The sequence below is a fragment of the Lygodium microphyllum genome, chromosome 10 (assembly GCF_053477565.2).
Source record: "Lygodium microphyllum isolate KBCC chromosome 10, Lygodium_microphyllum_v1.1.10, whole genome shotgun sequence".
Taxonomy (NCBI): Eukaryota; Viridiplantae; Streptophyta; class Polypodiopsida; order Schizaeales; family Lygodiaceae; genus Lygodium; species Lygodium microphyllum.
In genome coordinates, this window is record NC_141144.1 from 86,177,858 (window position 1) to 86,196,757 (window position 18,900).

Here is an 18,900-nt window from a genome sequence, read left to right on the forward strand (position 1 = left end):
TACATTTTGGTTTTGTTTGCCGGGACAATGGATTCAAGCTCGAGGGCTTGCGCACTTCAAATAGAGCATTGAAGTAAGAGTTTCATCCCCGAATCAGAGCTTGAGATAGATAGGAGGTTTTGGGTTTTTATCCATGCTACATGTAAGTGTTTTTTATTTTTGATGATTAGTTGAGTAGGAGAAATCAATTCAGTACTTTGCTGTTAATTTTTGTCGCATTTAGAGTAGGATAGGAATGAGAAATCAGAGTGGGAAGCTTGAAGTTCACTGTTGTAAAACAACCCTGAACAGGATAATAACAGGGGAAAATGGGAAAAGAAGTGGGCTCAGGTGCCTCAGAGTCATAGGTGGAGTGATTGGGATGACTAAGGTGTTGGCCAGCAAAGGTTTAAGGTCTTGAGGGACCAAGGAAAACCTCATTTACAGTTATGGCTTTGTGTGTGTGAAGGGTGACCATGCCAAAAGAACCTGCCGAACATCTCACAAGTAGTTACAAACTTAGAGATTGTGGCCAAACAATCCGAAAGGCTGTCTGGTGTTGTGGGCTGATTGCAAGACCCCAACTCGACCCTGAATGAGCCAAACAGGATAGCGCAGCAAACTAACTCGAGAAGCTGGCGAGAACACCTAGGAATCGAACACACAACCCTATCAAGCCAACCCGTAGACAAGAGCGTTGGAGTTGCACACACTTTGTTTTCTCACCCACTCTGATTTCCATCACTCAAAGCACACTTGAAAAGAGCTAAAAGACTGATTTTGCATAGTGCATGGAAACGAGCACACATGCACACACTCACAGAGTGAGGGTAAGTTGAGGACTAGTTGTAATTAGCACGAACTCACCCAAACTTAAAAACTTGAAGGAACCCACCAGTAAGAGAAGACCCAAAGACATAGACGGGTGATCTAACCACCAAAGGTAGGCCAAGCAAAGAACACGGCCAAAAAGCCGGATGTAATAAGGACATGCACTATCGCGGAAGTGGATCTACTCGGCCTTATCAACTTGATCGACAGCTTGGCAAAATAGGAAGTCCTAGACATGGAAGAGGGCAGCTCAGGCCGTAGAAGCAATGATGAGCTTAACCTAGGAGACTTTCTTGAGGGTGTTCAACAGTTAGTGAACAAATATGATGCTCAAACGCGGCTAGAACACTACGGTAGACCGGTAGAGGATATCATAGTAGACCTCAAGGAGGAAAGGAAGCTGGCCTGCAGGGCTCTGCAAGGCCTAGCTACGTACAACTAGGATCAACAAACTAGGAACTTACGTTAGAGCTTAGAAATGTGAGAGATCTAGAGAGTGCTAGCCCTAGTAGAGGGAGAAGTCGATCAGAGAGTGAGAGAGTGCTAGAAGAACTTACGTTAGAGCTTAGAACTTACATTAGATCTTAGAAATGTGAGAGATCTAGAGAGTGCTAGCCCTAGTAGAGGGAGAAGTCGATTAGAGAGTGAGAGAGTGCTAGAAGAAGACCTCACGCTGAGCGAGCTCCTGACAAAATGGCTGCTGGATAACACTGCCGCAGAACAAAGCACTACAGCATTGGCAACATTGCCAATCAAAAATTCCCGCAGTAGCAAAGCAGTTGGAAAAATACCAAGCAACCAATGACCCATACAGCTTCGTGGAATAGTTTGAGCAAGTTTGCAAGGCCAATGGCCTCACTGATCCTACTTAATATTCCCAAGCCTTTGGACTGTGCTTAGGTGACAAGGGTCAGACCTGGTACACAAGTCTAGATGCTGCGGAGCTTGCTAGTTTCAATGGGTTGAAAAATCTCTTCATTAAGAGATTTTTTGAACTTGGATACTTTAATAACCTGTTAGTGCGACTCATGAACGTCAAGCAAAAAGATAAAGAGAATATTCGAGGTTATGTGACCCATGTGAGGAGCCTCAAGAGAATTTCCATGGGTGAGAGACCAACCGAAAGGACAGTATCCATGGTATTCATCAATGGGATACGAAGCGAAGGGCTCTACAAAGCCTTGGCCAGCAACTCAAGCTTGCAGCAAGATACACCGGCAAGGGTCTTTGAAGAAGCTATTAGAGTGGATGACCAGATCAAGGAAAGAGGCTCCAAAGGCTCGAATTAAGAAGAGTCCAATGCCAGGAGTTCTGAGAGAGCCTCAACACCGAGTGAGAGAGCAGACCCAAGCACACAGGACAAAGGGAAGGGCACTGAGTCTAGAAAAGAGCTAGTAGAGATTAGGATGGACATAGCAAAACTATAGGAGATGATGAGATGGCCAATGTGCCCACACATCCAATGTGTGCATTGTGGCAAAAACCACTTGCCAGCGGAGTGTCAAGACCCTAGGTCATGACCTTGTGCTAATTGTGGTAGGTTCGGCCACGACACCATGCATTGTTGATTACCTCGGAGGCTCCCATACCCAGAGCCTTACGGTCAACCCTACCTTGCGAACAGACCACCAAACTTCTTTGGAAGGGGAGCCCCATTCACTCTCATGGAACCTAATGACGCTAAACCAACCATCCCTAGAATGGAAATAAATCTTACAGGCATCCCTAGACTAACTGGACCCTACGTGACCGAGCCACCACCGAGTGATACTCCAGTCCACTATGTGGATGAACCTAGCAGCGATAAGCCTTATATAAACCCATATGTGTCGCACGATGAGGAAGAAAATGCTATCCTCATGGACTCTCAACTAGTACCCATGATGGTGTTAGGTAGAGGGAGAGGCAGAGGCCTAGGAGGGCAAGCCCAAGAGCCAATCGTGTGTTGGACTTGCGGTCACCCATGATATATTTCTTCGCATTGCCCTGAGAGGGAGCAAGCAAATAGAGATAAGGTGGACCTAAGATGTGCTAAGTGTGGAATCACTCATCTCTTTGTCAATTACCCTAGGTGGAGGCCATCCCCTAGTTTAGCAAATGAGCCATTGGTTCCATTGGGTTTGTTCGATGTTGAGACCCTCGATGGGGAGGCCATACCTATCCCATTGCATGTCATGACCCACGCGCAGACGAAGCTAGCCAGTATATCATTGCCAGGGTCTAGCAACCTTGACGTAACTCCATTTGAAAAGAAGAGTTGGAGATGAAGGAAAAAAAGACCAGATGCAAGGATCACCCTCAAAACCGAAAGTGCCACAACATTACCTATTGGAAGGAAAGTCATTGATGTAGAGGAAGAAACATTGGCTCCTCGGATGGCTGAAAAGGGAAGTTCTAAGGTCAGGGAGTACCCCAACGTGAAGTGCCAACTCGAAGTCATCAAGAAGGTAAAAGAATGGGTGAAGGAGGCCCACGAGCACCTAAAGGACACAGAGCCCATTCTAGAGGACGAGATCAATGATCTCTCAAGCATAAGCACCCCAATCTCTCTCCCATGACCAAAATCAAGGGAGGTGATGGCACCATAAACTGGGCTGCCTAGACAAAGTCTAAGTGCTCCGGGCCACCAAACCAGTCAAGGCCATTGGCCAAGAACCGCGGAGTTAGAAGAGAGGCAAACGATTAGCAATCTCCTCAATAGTCTGGTGACCACCCCTATAACTCTAAGCGTAGGCGACCTGCTTAGGCAGCATCCAATGCTATGGCTAGAGTTGAAGCAATGGGTTGAAGAACCAAATGAGCCAATTACCACAACTTGCTTGAGCATGACGCAGAAACTCAAATACCAAGTCTGACGGTGCACTCATGCTAATCCCTGCACATCAATGCCTTTTGGGAAGGCACAGAAATGCATGCAGACTTGCCAGTCCTAGCTCTGAGGGATGTCACAAGAAAGTGAATTGTAGATATAGGGGCAGGAGTGAGTGTGCTATGCCATGCATTACTCCAAACTTGGGGCAACCCACTAGTCGAGACTACTAGGTTCAACGTCACACTAACTAACGAAATGAAGATGAAACCGTGTGGAGTTTTGAAAAATTAGCCAGTGAAGATTGCATGAATCCAATTCTTGGTTGACTTTATAGTCATGAAGGGAGTGAACTACGACATCATACTAGGCCGACCCTAGATGCGCAACGCGAGAGTTGTAGAAGACTGGGGCAACGGTCTTATCTTCTTAGACAATCAAACAAAGGCTATAAGGGTAGAGATGGACACTTGGAAGGCTATGCCAGTCGTATCTAGATGCCATCTCCACCATGCTGAAGGGCAACGGACACACTAGGGGATCCTATGTGTCCCTTACCAAGTATATCCCATGCCCTGAGGATGAGTGAGACTGAATGCATGTTCTTGCTACCATCGATCTACCATTCTTAGATATTGAGGAGTATGAACAAGCCATCAAGGCAATTGGTAAGCTCAAGGACACACCTTCAGTGCCAGTCTGCATGATGATCGGGAGCCTACGTGGAAGACCCAACCTTGTTGCATCTTGAGTCCCAAACAATAGATGAGAGCTCCTGGAGATTCTAGGGTACTTGACCGACAAGTTGGCTGGCAATCCAGCAACGAATCTTAAGCCACTCCAAGACCTCTTGGACAAGCCTGAATGGCAATGGTCCAATATACACAATTTAAACTTCAAGTATAATTGGGCCTTAATCCTCAATCAACAAGAAGAGAATTGTCAGAACCAGGAGAATAATGAGCACCCGGACAAAGGCAACTTTGACAATGAATATGAGGATGAGAGCAAAAGGGAAATTGATACTCTAGAGTACGACACTGGGGGGCGTGTAATCGAAAAAATATAAGTAGACCCCAGACCACGCAAGCAGGGTGCACTTAGAGTAAAGAAAGGAGTTAGACACAAGGACTGCGATTGAACTTGGTTGGAGCATACGAGTGCAATCAACTACGAGCAGGCAGGCCTAGTCCAACCAAGTGATGCGCCATTGTTGCGAATAAACTCACCCTCCGAGCTACGACCACCAGGAGAGAGCCCCTCTTTTGGTGAAAATGGAGAGTTCGATTTCGAATCGGAAGTCAACTCAGATAGTGACCCTGAAATACCTCGGTCTCCTAAGATTAGATGCATTAAGGGGGACCTACCCCTCCAGGCCGACGGTTAAGGGAGGAACAATGGACGCTGAGCAAAGAAACGTGGGCATAAGAACAATGAAAACCGCAAGACCTGCCAAAATGATTCATGAAGTTCAAAAAGGGAGATAGGGTGGTGATCTTGCAAGGAGCCAAACGACATGAGCAAGCAAGCAAATCAATTGAGGGATCCGCCAAGGTCAATGAGGTCAATTTGGCCATGGAGGGAGAGACCCCATGACCTGTATTTATAGCCAATGACTTGGTTGAGCAAGATGAAGCAAGTCTCATTACTCTCTTGCAAGAGTACATAGATGTCTTTGCTTGGTCCCTAGAAGAGCTCAAAGGGGTAGACCTGAGTGTGGTTGAGGGATGAAATGATGAACGAGTTGCCTCTTACCCATCCAACCTCCAATCCTCACTAAGAGAACTAAAGAGGGGCACCACCTAGCCAAAGGGAGGATGGGCTAAGACATCCCTTTTCTCAAAGAGAATCAAGAGAACCAAGACACAATTTTACAAGAGAGAATATATGTGCTAGACACCATATTGGAATATAAGAGAGAGATGAGAGGAGAGGGAGACAAGAGGAGAAGAGGTAGAAGAAACTTGCCATTATGCTACATGGAATGAGAAGATGAGAAGAGATGGAGATAATAGGAGAAGAGGTAGAGGAAGCTTGCCATTATGCTACATAATAAAAGAACTCACTCATAGCTTCCCTCAAAGAGATGAGGGTATTCTAGAATGCTCTCATGGACTTGTCATTGTCCTCCTCTTCTCCCCTTTCTCAAAGAGAATCAAGAGAACCAAGACATAGATTTACAAGAGAGAATATATGTGCTAGACACCATATTGGAATATAAGAGAGAGAGATGAGAGGAGAGGGATACAAGGGGAGAAGAGGTAGAAGAAGCTTTCCATTATGCTACATGGAATGAGAAGATGAGAAAAGAGGGAGATAATAGGAGAAGAGGTAGAGGAAGCTTGCCATTATGCTACATAATAAAAGAACTCACTCATAGCTTCCCTCAAAGAGATGAGGGTATTCTAGAATGCTCTCATGGACTTGTCATTGTCCTTCTTCTTCTCCCCTCTCTTCATTCTCCATGGGCTCTTTATATAGCCTCCATGAGGGATTAGATTAAGCTAATCTTCTTGATTAACATAATCCTAGATGATGTATGGCATCTTTGAAAATATGGAGCATAGTGAATGGGACAAGTCCCCACCTTGGTCATCATGCAAGAAGCCAAGGGTGGTGGTAGAAAACATAGAGAAATGGAGCTAGATTACAAGAGGTGGGTGCCCAAAGCACATTATTATAATATATTTACAAGAAGGATAGAGTGGAAAGTTGGTGTGGTGAAAGAGAGAAGAAAATTGCATGTAGCCAGCAGTCTGCGCCTTCGTAACTTCAAATCCGTGAGGAATTTGAAAAAAGTTTCTTCTGCAACTTTGTAGACCAGGTCAAAACCGATCGGCCTTCACGAGAATTTTCTTGAAATTCCCTTTTTCTTGGGAGTTATTGAGATTATAAAAAAGGGCTTCCAAAAGCTGCTTTGACTTTAGTATCCCATATGTATATAAATACATATAAGCATGTGACAAAAGGGGTCCATGCTTGTAAGCTTTTGTGCAAGATCCAAATGACACCATGATGTGGATATTGACTTGTGTGCTAGGGTGAGGTGTCCTCTAATGATGGTGATAGATTCCAAATCTTAGTGATGCAGACAGAGCCCATGTGTAGTTGGAGGCTAGTCCTTTGAAAAATCTATGCATTCACTCAACCCCTAGGTGTAATCCATTTTCATCTTCACTAAGATAACCATCCCTTTTACCCTTTACATTGACATGCCTTCTAAGAACTTGTTCCCCCCATTTGCTAGAGTTATCGTAATCAAGAAGCAATGTAGCATACCTAGTGCTTGAAGAGTAAACCCAAAGTGATATGGTAAGCTCTTGATAGGGGCTTTGGCCAAAATTTTGTGGTAGTAATCCGGGTTGTAAAAAACCCGGATCATGGTGACTCACAACATACCCATGACACCTAATGCAACACCAGTCAACTAGCAACCATATCCCATGAATCCAAAGCACACCCATGTTGTCAAGGAAGAAATAGACAAGCTAATGAGAGTAGGATTCATCTATGAAATTGAATACATGGACTGGGTTTCCCCCATCATCATCGTATTAAAGAAGAATGGAAAGATTAGAGTGTGTGTCAATTACAAGAAGGTAAACGCAGCTACAAAGAGAGATAATTACTCACTGCCATACACTGAGAACATGCTCGAGAGAATGGCAAGAAAAGAGGCCTGCATTTTTCTAAACGACTTCTCTGGATATAATCAGGTGCAAGTACATCCTAACGATAGGTATAAAACCGCATTTGCCACTGAATGGGGAGTCTTTGCCTACATAGTCATGCCTTTTGGATTGACCAATGCGCCAGCTACTTTCCAGCGACTGATGTGTGCAATATTCAAAGGCATGCTGAGGAAGGAGTTAGAGGTCTTCGTGGATGACTTGTGTGTTCACTCTACTTGGCGAGAACACTTAGACAGACTCCGAGCCGTCTTTGAACGATGTCAACTATACCTCTCATTGAACCCCTTGAAATGCCAGTTTTGGGTGAAGTATGGATGTATTCTAGGACACATGGTGTCAAAGAATGGTATTGCCACAAATTTCTCGAAGATCGAAGTCATTGTTGACCTTTCACCCCCAATTGAGAGAGAGAGGGCTTGGCCATGGTATTTGCTATAAATAAATTTTGACATTATCTTTTGGCTACGCCTTTCACTTTCTTTGTTGACCATCAAGCCTTGTTGTATCTTGTTAACAAACCTTGTGCTATAGGATGCATCGCTAGATGGCTACTTCTGCTTTTGAAGTTTGACTTCTCTGTGATGGCACGTGCGTAAAGAGAAGCGACATTACATGGCTGACCATCTGTGGTTAGACAAGGCATTATGGATGAACTGCCAGATGTGCATCTATTCCGCTTATCCAACGAAGAAGATTTGTTTAAAGCTGACATGACGTAGTATTGGGCAAACAGCATAGTTCAAGTGCTTTAGCACGGAATGCCGAAACGGTCAATAGAAAAAGCCAGACTTAGGCGGCTCATCTTGAAGATCCAACCATATCAATTGATATCAGGTCAAATTTATAGGTTGGGGCAAGATGAGTTATGACATACTGATAGATGCACATGGTGGAATTGCAGGAGGACATTTCAGTGGAGATGCGACAGCCTGCAAGGTGTTGCAGTCCTAGATGTGGTGGCCTACTATCCTCTTCTGGGATGCGACACAATTTGTGAAGCATTGTGATGAGTGCCAACTGACTAAAGTCTAGACTCGTAAGGATCACATGGAGCTAACCCCAAATGTCGCACGACAACCCTTCGAGAAATGGGGGATTGACTTCATCAAACCTATTAGTCCTACGACACAGTATTCACAATCCAAATACATAATTGTGCCACCGATTATCTAACAAAATGGGCAAAAGAACGAGCCATGAGAGAGAATGACCGTAGGACCACTACCAAGTTCCTATGGGAGCAAGTGATCTCACGATTCAGTTGCCCCATCAAACTAGTTAGCGACCAAGGCACACACTTCATCAATGAAGTGATAGCTCACCTCATGTCCTCCTTTCTAATCATCCATCAGAAATCATTGCCTTATTACCCTTAGGCAAATGGTCAAGCCGAATCTACAAATAAAATCTTAGTAAATGTCCTGACCAAAGTCATCTTTGCTTCACGCAACGATTGGGATAACAAGCTTATGACTACTTTGTGGGCCTACCGCATGGCTTACAAGATAGCTCTAGGACAGACCCCCTTCAGACTGACATATGGTACACAGAGGCAATCCTTCCCTTGGAATTCCTTGTACCAAGCCTCAGGATAGCTCTTCAAGAGAGATGGAATGGGAAGGAGGCATGGACATAACACTTGATTGAACTCGAACGCTTATAAAAAACCCGGCTTCTAGCTACCCATGCACTAATATGCAAAAAGGCAAGACGCAAAAGCTAAGTTGACAAGCATGTGAAGCAACGCAACTTTGAACAAGGTGACTTAGTGCTGGTGTACTCAGTCAAAGGACATAAGCAAAAACTGAAGTTTCAAGGGCTAGGACCTTTTAAAGTCTGATCCATTAGCCGACAAACCGGCAACATAGAACTCAAAACCCTAGAGGGAGAGGGCATAGGCTTCTTCAATGGCAGTCTCATAAAGAAGTATTTTCCTCCCACACACCCATTGCATGAGCTTCCAATGCTAGCACCCCCTATCCACGTACGAGTAGCCACTATCACTAAAATGGATAGTGAGGATGAGGAAGCAGTAAAACCAGCTTACCTAAGCATGATGGTTACTGCTAAGCACATATGCACCATCCACATATTGATCAATGAGGGAGCTGATTTTAATGTCTTGACCCATTACCATTGGACCCAAATGGACAAGCTGCAATTGCAGCCCACTAATGCTAAGCTTAGCCCTTATGGAGGCTAACCCTACGCACTTTTGGGAAAAAGTGCAAGGTTGCAATTTCTATCGAGTCTGAAAGCATGTCGATAATCTTCTATGTGTTGCCCAATACTAAAGATGCAGGCACAAAGTCGCTGTTAGGATGAACCTTTAAGAAGCAAGCTCATTGCAATGTCAACTACGAGTCACAGTGCATCCACTTAGCCGTGGGTAATGTCCGCATAGTTACAGCTTTCAGCAAGGGCGATATGACTTTTTCCAAGTCCACAGAGCCACTGGTAGAGAAACCCACTATCAAGTCTAAGGAGGGGTGTCGTGACTCGTCACAACCTACCAAGCCTTGATGCCAGCAACCCACTAGAACCAACGATGAAGCCCATGAACCCCAATTCAAATGGGTACCCAAACAGAAAGCACCACCTAAGAATAGAAATACACGGCCTCACAAGGCTAATGATTTGCACCCAAAACTAGAAAGCCAAGAGGAAATCATAAACATCGACATACGATCAAGTCGCGATGGGTCCCCAGGGCCTTATTGCAAGCACAAGGCTACTATAAGGGTAATACCTAGATTTGGCTACCTAAAGCCAAAACAACCAAATGCCCTACTCAAACTCCATCTTCACACTTGACCACATAAAACCTCACACCATCGATACTCAAACCACAAGAGAATCAGGCCACTAAGTCCATAGAACATCCAGCGCCTAGCTTAGTAAGGCCTAAACCAATCTATCATCCAAAACCGTAGCCTGCTACTACTGACAAACTATCCAAATTTGGCCTCGATGATACCCCTAAAATCTCAAAGGCGTCTAGTCACACGACAACTGCCACTACAACCCAACCCGTCAACCATGAGGCCAAGCCACAACTTAAGGAGCAAACCATGATGCGACCATTAGCTGTTGAACTCTCTAGTTTTGCCTCAATCACCCACCGGCCTTCGACCCTCTTATGAGCGACGATCAATTCTAACCTTGGCCTTAGACTTAGCTGAAAATACGGGAGACAACTTGGTTGCTTGCCTCTGACACTTGGACGCTACTTTCATGACCTTGGCTAAAAGCTACAATCGACTAGACTTAGGCCTCTTGGAAGAACCTATAGCAACGGAAGTACAAACACTCCCTTTCTCTTCGGAGGAGTCGGAATTTGTATTTGTTAAGGCTTCTGAAGTAGCTCAGGAGTTAATTGCTTTTGAGATATCTCAGGAGCAAGCAATCAAACATTGTCTCATTTCGTTGTATAACAAGAATACAATCATGGCCTCAAACAAAGAAATCGAGAAGTTCAAAACAGCTTACCGACCACGACTCCTTCTCCTTGTAGAAATGGTACATGTTATGCCTGGAATGGGAGCTAGAGGGATGCCAAATAATGACCAACACTAAACAACGATGCGTAATCAAGGCATTTGAATATGACCCAACCTATGTCGCTCCAACTTCCTATAGGGTTTCCATTCGTAACTGACCCCTGGAAGAAGAACACATTGAGGGACAACCTTAGTTAGATCGCATCCTCACTGAGGAGGAGTTGCATGTCGCTAGTCGAGTGGACTCCGGTGACTTCTTACTCGACGTCCTCACTTACATTACGCATGTAGGTATCTGCCCTTTCAACATAGATAGCTATGCTAATTTTGAGTATAATCCGAATTTCTACACCTGGCTCATGTGAAGGTGAAGCGCTAAGATTATGTGTTGAACGCCCTTCATCCTCTAACCCTTTAATTCTAGGAAGGATTCTTCTCAATTCAAAGAGGGGGAGGTAAGGTGAATCAAACCAAAAGAAAAGCCTTAAAGGAAAATGACACATAAGGTAAATCAAACCAAACATGTTTTTAAAAAAAAAAAACCATAAAGGAAAATCACACATGAGGGACCTCAATGGTAGGATGAAGCAACTTGTGACTAAGAAATTGACAATAAAACTTGAAATCAACAGACTATTGGGAGGAAAAATTCCACTTCTACACAGTTCACCAAGTATATAGTCCTTTCCTATTGCTTGTAATTATTATGAAAACCACTAATGGTGAATATGGCTTCATGACAAGTAACCATCACGGCAGGCCAAGAAAAGGCTGGCAAATTGCATTTTTTAGAGGAAGAACAAGCAAAATATGAGCTTTTGGTGGAAACACTAGTCTTCAACCAGTTCAAGTTCTGGCATATCTTCAACCTAGAAGATGTGGTCATTAAAGAGCGGGCCATGAGACAAATCATCGAGCAATGCAATCTACAGAAATACATAGAAGCAGTAAGCCAAGGGGTGGACTATTTCCATTGTGTAGAGTTCTTGAGGACTTTCCATAGCAAGTGCGGCATTGTAACTATGCATGAGTGAGAGGAAACTCGTCAGGTGCAGATTGAATTGACCCCAGAGCTAGTGGAAAAGGCATTGGGATTGGCAAACAAAGTAGAGAGAAAGCCAAAAAGAGATGTATATGCCTTGCTAGGAATGGACAATGTAAAAGTCCAAACCAACGATGGCATCAGCTTGGCGGATATTCTTGACCCCGAAATCCAACTCCAAGCCAAAATGGTGCATGCATTGTTTTCTAGTCAACGATACAACACCATCATGAGCCGCATCAACGTCCCCTTGCTAGAGAGCGTCGCAGCTAGGTCGCTGGATGAAGTGAACCTCAACGATTTTGAGAGAAAGACCATTGAGACCTCAACAAAAGCCTTGGCAACGGGAGGACAAACTGCCGGAGAAGAATCTCCCGCCACCAAAGCTAAAAGAAAAGCCTCATCTTCAAAGGCTACAACCATTGGATTCGGAGGGGTCCTCACTGTGATCATCAGGGAAGCTTTGGGACAAGAAGGAGGAGAAGGGGTGGATGAGACACTAAGAATGTCGCTGCCTCACCAAGAACATGAGGCGCAGTCTAGTGAAAGGACACTGAGTGAGGAAGGAGAAGATAGGGAACAACAAGAGCAAACTATCCAAGGAAAGGCTAAGAAGACAAAGAAGAAAATTACACAAGAATAGCAAGAAAAGGAGACGAGAAAATAAGAAAATACCGACTTGTAAAAGGCCCACAGGGAGTCCAAAAAGGCCGAGGAGGAAAGAAATCAAAAGCAAGAAGAGGAAGAGGAGGAGTTGAGAAAAAAGGAGGAGGAAGACATAGCCCTCACCATGCGCAAGTCCATTGAGTAGTAGTCCAAGCACGATGAGCCAGAACCTGCGAGCCCAATAAAAAACGAAGGGCTGAGCGCAAGCTCCCAGGTGCCAGAATTCGTGCTAGCTATGATGCAAGAAGGCAAGGGCAAAGCCCCAATCACCCCCATTCCCACTCTCCTGATGCCCGCCATCACCACCGCCATCTCCATTCCCAGCTCTATGACCCAGGTGGATGCCAGCAACCTAATGGCTCGAGTCCAATACTTTGTGAATAAAGAAATGGGCCAAGGAGTAGGAGAAGGAATCCCCCTAGTAGGAACCCAAAGTCCGGCTATGGCAGACGCCAAGTCGAGGTGAGACCCTAAGAAGCAAAAGGTGGCAAGCTCTACAATCTTCATCCCTGCAACAGAGAGGCCGCCCGAAGAATACAACGAGTATGTCAAAGAGCTCCTCTCTCAATTAGAGAGAGCCAAGGAGGAGAAGAGAACCGCAATAGCAGAGCTCGAAGCGGAAAAGGAGGCCATGGTTGCATCCTAGTTGGAGAGAACACGCCAAATGGCCATGGCCTAAAGGGAAGTCAATGAGCAGAAAGAGCAGCTACAAGCTAAGGAAGAGACAGAAGCTAAATGGCAGGTGCGTTTGAACAAAGAAACCGAGGCCACATGATGCCTACACTAGCACAATGAAGAGATTGTGGCACGCTACAAATATCTATAAGCTGAAATGGAGAAAATCACTAAAGCCACAGAAGAGCTGGAGGAGCTGAGGGAGGAAAGAGCTCGTAGGTATGAAAGGAAGGTGGAAAAACAAACCCAAGAGGTTGCCATAGCACAATAAGAGTAGCAAAAGCTAAGATAGAGATGGAAGACCAAGAATGCAAATTGACAGTGCTGGTTCAAAGGAAGGGGGAAAGCCTCAAAGACATGAACATGAGGGTAGAAAAATGGGCTAATCAGAACGAAAAAAAAGTTAAAGCCTTGGCACCCCGTCTCGCTTAAGTAGAAAAAGAAAAATACTTGTTGAAAGCAAAGAAAAGGCCTCCCAAGTGAGCTTGTAGACTTAGCAACACACCTTCTTGGACACCCTATTAGACATCACCCAAACAAAAGAGGGAGTGTCCATAGAGGCAATGAGAAGGAAACTAGGAATGGCTCGTAGAGCGTTGAAAGCAGGACTGCAGATGTCGCCACAACCTAGCGGGATCGGCCCAAGCTTGGAAGAGCAATGTCATTATCTCCTATTGGCAGGCCTCACTACGCAAGAAGTGGATGCACTTGGGTTCATCGAAGGAGAGTAGCAAGAGCCAAGCCAAGAAAGAGAGGTGGATGCAAACTTGGAAATGGGACCATGTGAAGAGGATCTTGTCCCACCACCTCCTTCCCTGCAGCCGAAGAGCAGCAACGCAGACACTTCTGCAGAAAGAAAGGTGGCACTGAGGGAAAAAAGAAAACAAATGGTGGAGGAGACAAGGAAAAAATGGAACGCCAAGGGATTGAGGGCACACCAGAAACCTATCCCACCATGTGAGGACAATGCCCCAGCAAGCGTCCACACCGACCTTGTAATTTGGGAGAGGCAAGAAATGTCTAGAAGCCCCTTCGACTTTAACTTCCAATTCCCCATCACCTTGCGTAGGGTTTTACCCTTCAAGATGGTGGAGGAAGTGATTAACATCAGAAGTAGGCTCAGACAGAAATGGTTGGAGGAGAGAGCACAGAACCCCACATTATGGGCCATTGAAGATGCTGAATTTTGGCAAAATAAAGTTTTTTGAAGTACCAAGGTCTGTCCTTTTGCAACACTCAACCCTTTGAGCGGAATGACCCAACCTTTATGCCTTACCCTCAAAGGGTGGGAGTGGATTTTGATTCCAATGTCCACGGCCGCTACGGCTTCCTTATAATCTATAACCCTCATTGTACCACGTACGAAGATGCCCTCATCTTCACATTAGAAAACTTGTATGATACCCTAATCCAATTCACTAATGAATTCATTTCATGCCCTGACCTCATCTTTATTACTACTTGTAATTACCTTAGATTGCTTAGGATACTCCTTAGGCAAGACCCCACCCCATGCAAGAGTGCAGCCTCCCATTACTCCATTTTGATCCTAACGCTATAGATAGTTGCATGATGGCTCGACTAATGATGTGGGTTGCTTTATTGCCTTCATTTTGCTTAGCTCTTCTAGAGGACATGAATGATAGCCGCTTCACCCACTGCAATCATCAATTCCTCTCCACCAACACCCTTCAAGTCCGCCTAAACCTCAAGGGGTATCTCCAAAGCTACCGATTCCTTAATAAATCTATTAAGCTCCCTTCTCCACCTCACTCCGATGATGAAGACTAATTTCTGTTACGACTATGTAACTGTGGCAAAAAAAAAAGGCACTGCAAGCTGCGCATTGATCATAGCCACTGCATTTAGGGGTTCTCAAGCTAGGTACATCCACTAACCCTGGTCGGTCGACTCCATCTCTAACCGTCTAGCCTCATTTTTCTCCCCCACTTCACACTTAGGGCACATCAAGGGCAGGGCACATCTAGGGACATAACACTCGCCTATGGTTAGACCTGCTACCCTAAGCTACAAGCACCGTACCTCCCCTTTGCACAAACTAGGTCCTCAAGTGTGGGACACACCGAGGGATGGACACACCGAGGGCTTGTGCCCAAGGTTGGATCCATCTCCCAGTCCCACAAGCACTGGCACCATGCACTTCACGGTAAGGCAGACACACCCCCAAGTAGTGCATCTTCTTTTGTTCCCAGGTAAAAACAAAGACTCCAACCACCAACTCCAGCAACCCCATCATCCATGCAATGTACTCCCCATCTTATGTGACATGTCACCATGCGTGCACAACAAAGTAAGGGGCAGATGCAACAACCCCAATCAAAAAGTGAATGAAGAAGCTCATTTAAAACCGCGTCGAAGATGGCAGCCACGGAGGGGCAAACAACAGATCTGTCCAACTTTACCTTCAATTTCAAAGCCGAATGCGTCCACCAGTTTCCCTCCAACACCAGGGATCATATCCAATGCAAGGGCCTTTTAGTTCCATAAATCCCTTCAACAGGTCCATAAATCCCTCCAGCACCAGGGATCATATCCAATGCAAGGGCCTTTCAAGTCCAAAAATCCCTCCAAGACCATGGCTTATTCCAAACTCCAGGGCCTTTTAGTTCCATAAATCCCTCCAATAGGTTCATAAATCCCTCCAAGACTAGGGATCATATCCAATGCAAGGGCCTTTCAATTCCATAAATCCCTCCAAGATGAGGGCTCATTCTAAACTCCAGGGCCTTTCAGTTCCATAAATCCCTCCAACACCAAGGTTCATTCTCAACTCAAGGGACTTTTGGTTCCATAAATCCCTCCAACACACCCCCCAACACGGCTTGTATACAAACTCAAAAAGCCACTTGGCTACCCCAACAACATTGTCCGACTCACCACCCTGCAAGTGCCATGGGACTGGTACTCAGCTAGGAGGGGGGTAATGTTAACCCTCACACGAACAAGGTGGAAAATCTAGAAAATTTAAAGCAGAAGACAAGGCCAAGGCAAAAGTGGAATGGAAGACGAAGGTGCGCCAAGAAAAATCGAAAAACACAAGGTGTGAAAAAGTCCCAAGTCAAGGAGAGAGGTGCACAATAAAAAAGTGCAAGTCAATACTTTTGTAAAAGAGCGCAAGGCACACCATGATTTATTTTAAGAGCGCCGGCTCTCACCCGTGCAAATTGTAAAGGTAGATGGGCAGTAGGAAGGAAGCTAGGAAGATAGGAGGACAATGGGAAAAAGGGCATCAGCCATGTAAAAAAGGGGATAAGGGGATGATCGCCCAAAAGGGATTTAGGGTTTTGTATATAAAGTTCAAAAAGTGAATGAGAGCTCATTTTTTGGTGCGTGGCAAAGTGGACTCTTCTTCTTCTCTTCTTCTCTTCTCTTCTCCTGGTTGCTTGCGAGTGCTTGAGGGAGGGAGTGTGAGTGAGTGAGGGAGTGAGTGTGTGGGGGTGAGGGATCTTTGAGGTAAATCCCTCCTCCATCTCTTCTCTTCTTCTTCTCTTCTCTTCTCTCGTCTCGCATGTGGCTATGGAGGATGGAGCTTGGAGGTGGAGGTTTGAGGATACTTGAGCTTGCATCAAGAATTGTGGAGCTATCGAAGTGCTTGAGAGAGGAAGCAACTCAATCGGGCATCAAGATAAGCTCACTACACTTTTAGAGAGGTATGGCACGTCAGCTATGCCAGAGGTAGCCATTAGTGCTCGCTTGAAATGCTTAAACAATAAGCGGTCCGTGGGTCTTGGCGGCTTGTGCTCGCCTCTACACGGGCCTTGCATGCATCCTTAAAGTGGGAAAATGTGGTGAGATTGCAAGATGTAGAAGGCCAAATGGTCACATATCCTTGATCAAGTGTCAGTATGTGTAGGGAATACTTCACAAACCTTTTGGGCTTGCAGTAGATATCTTCTTTGTAGGTTACATAAGCTCATACGCCCTTTTATGCCTTGGTCAAAAATCAGGTTTCCCATGACACACAAGACTTCTTGGAAGTTGATATCCATGAGGGCAATGTTACAGATGTCTTATTACATCTACCAAATGATAAAAGTGCCGGTTGAGATGGCACCACCAATGAATTCTTTGGCACCTACGCATCTCTTTTGGCAAAACCCTTAGCTTCCATGTGCCAACAAATTTGGGCATTGGGCAACATGCCTTCATCGTGGAAAGAAGGGTTGATCAAGTTGATTTCTAAAGTCCCCTCTTTGTCCAAACTTACCCAATGAAGACCAATTTCATTGATGGGCTCCATGTATAAGATCTTCACAAAGGTGCTGGAAAACCATGTCCATAAACACTTGCCTAATCTTGTTCATCCTCATATGGGTCTATTAAGGATAGAAATATTCTTCATAATATTCTCAATGCATAGATGGCCATAGACTTTGCAGCATGGCACTTGTAGTAGCAAGTGGTTCTAGTGCAACTACACTTGGAAAAGGCCATTGACTTCTTGGAATGGTCTTTTGTTGCAAATCTCATGGAAGCTATGGGTTTTGGACCTCGCATGTCAAGGTTGATCTACACCATCAATATGGGTGCCACCTCTTGTGTCATGCTAATTGGTGGAGTCATAGAGTCCCTTTCCCTTACACGATCGATCTGAAAGGGATGTTCTCTCATCCCACTCTTCTTTGCACTTGCTACTCACCCTATTCTTTCCATGCTATTGCATCTTGTGGATATGAAACACTTAGCTGGTTTTTCTCTACCTCTGCAACAACATTTTGTTGGTCAAGTACTGGTTGATGTTGCTTTCATGATTCTAAAAGTTGATGTTTCTAATCTTCGATTAGCCTTGGATGGATGGGAGTTATTTGGGCATGTGTTGGGTGGCCTACAAATCAATGCTACCAAATCTTCCATTATTGATTGCATGCCTCCAATCTGCTAGATTTAGGATGGCAAGGTAAGATTATACATCACAATGACATTGTTAGGCATCTTCGCTACCCCTCATGGATTGATGTGCAATTGAAAGTCTTCTTGAATTGGATATTGCAAAAATTAGAACCCGAATTTGTCTATTGGAAATCTCAAGCTTGGCCATTCCATGTGCGTCTCAAAGCAGCCTAGACTATTGTGCTTCCTATGCTTACCTACTTCTTGCCATTATTGCCCTGGAATAATGCTGCCTTGAAGGATCTTGCCCTGCCACTTCCGTCTCATGCTTTGGAAGAAGAATTTTGTGCAGCTGAAGATATCTTGGATATCATGGAGTCATGTTTGCACTCGAAATCCATGGGTGGTGGGGTTGTTTTGGATATAGGGGCCCATATGATAGCCCAACGTTGGTCACTTATTTTAGGCCATGTGTATTGGTCAACAACCCTTGACTATCATTGCTCATGCTTTCCTCAAAGAACAAGGCCTCTAGCATGGCAATACAATGATCCAAGGCTCCTGGTGGCACGTGCTTAATGCTAAGGCTCACTTTTCTGCATTTTCCTTAGGTCTTTTTAACAATTTGGTGTCCTCACAGAAATTTGTCCTTTCTAAGGCCCATTGGTATTCAATAGAGGATAGACAGGCAGCCAATTCATTCGCCGATGGAAATTCTAGCACTCTCTTCTATTCTTTCATGGGAAGGCAAATCATACCTTAATTTAATTGCATAGCACACCTTGGATTGACCCCGATGGCTCATGCCACCCTCTTGCCCCGAGGCACCTTGATTTCCTTTCTCATCATTAGAAG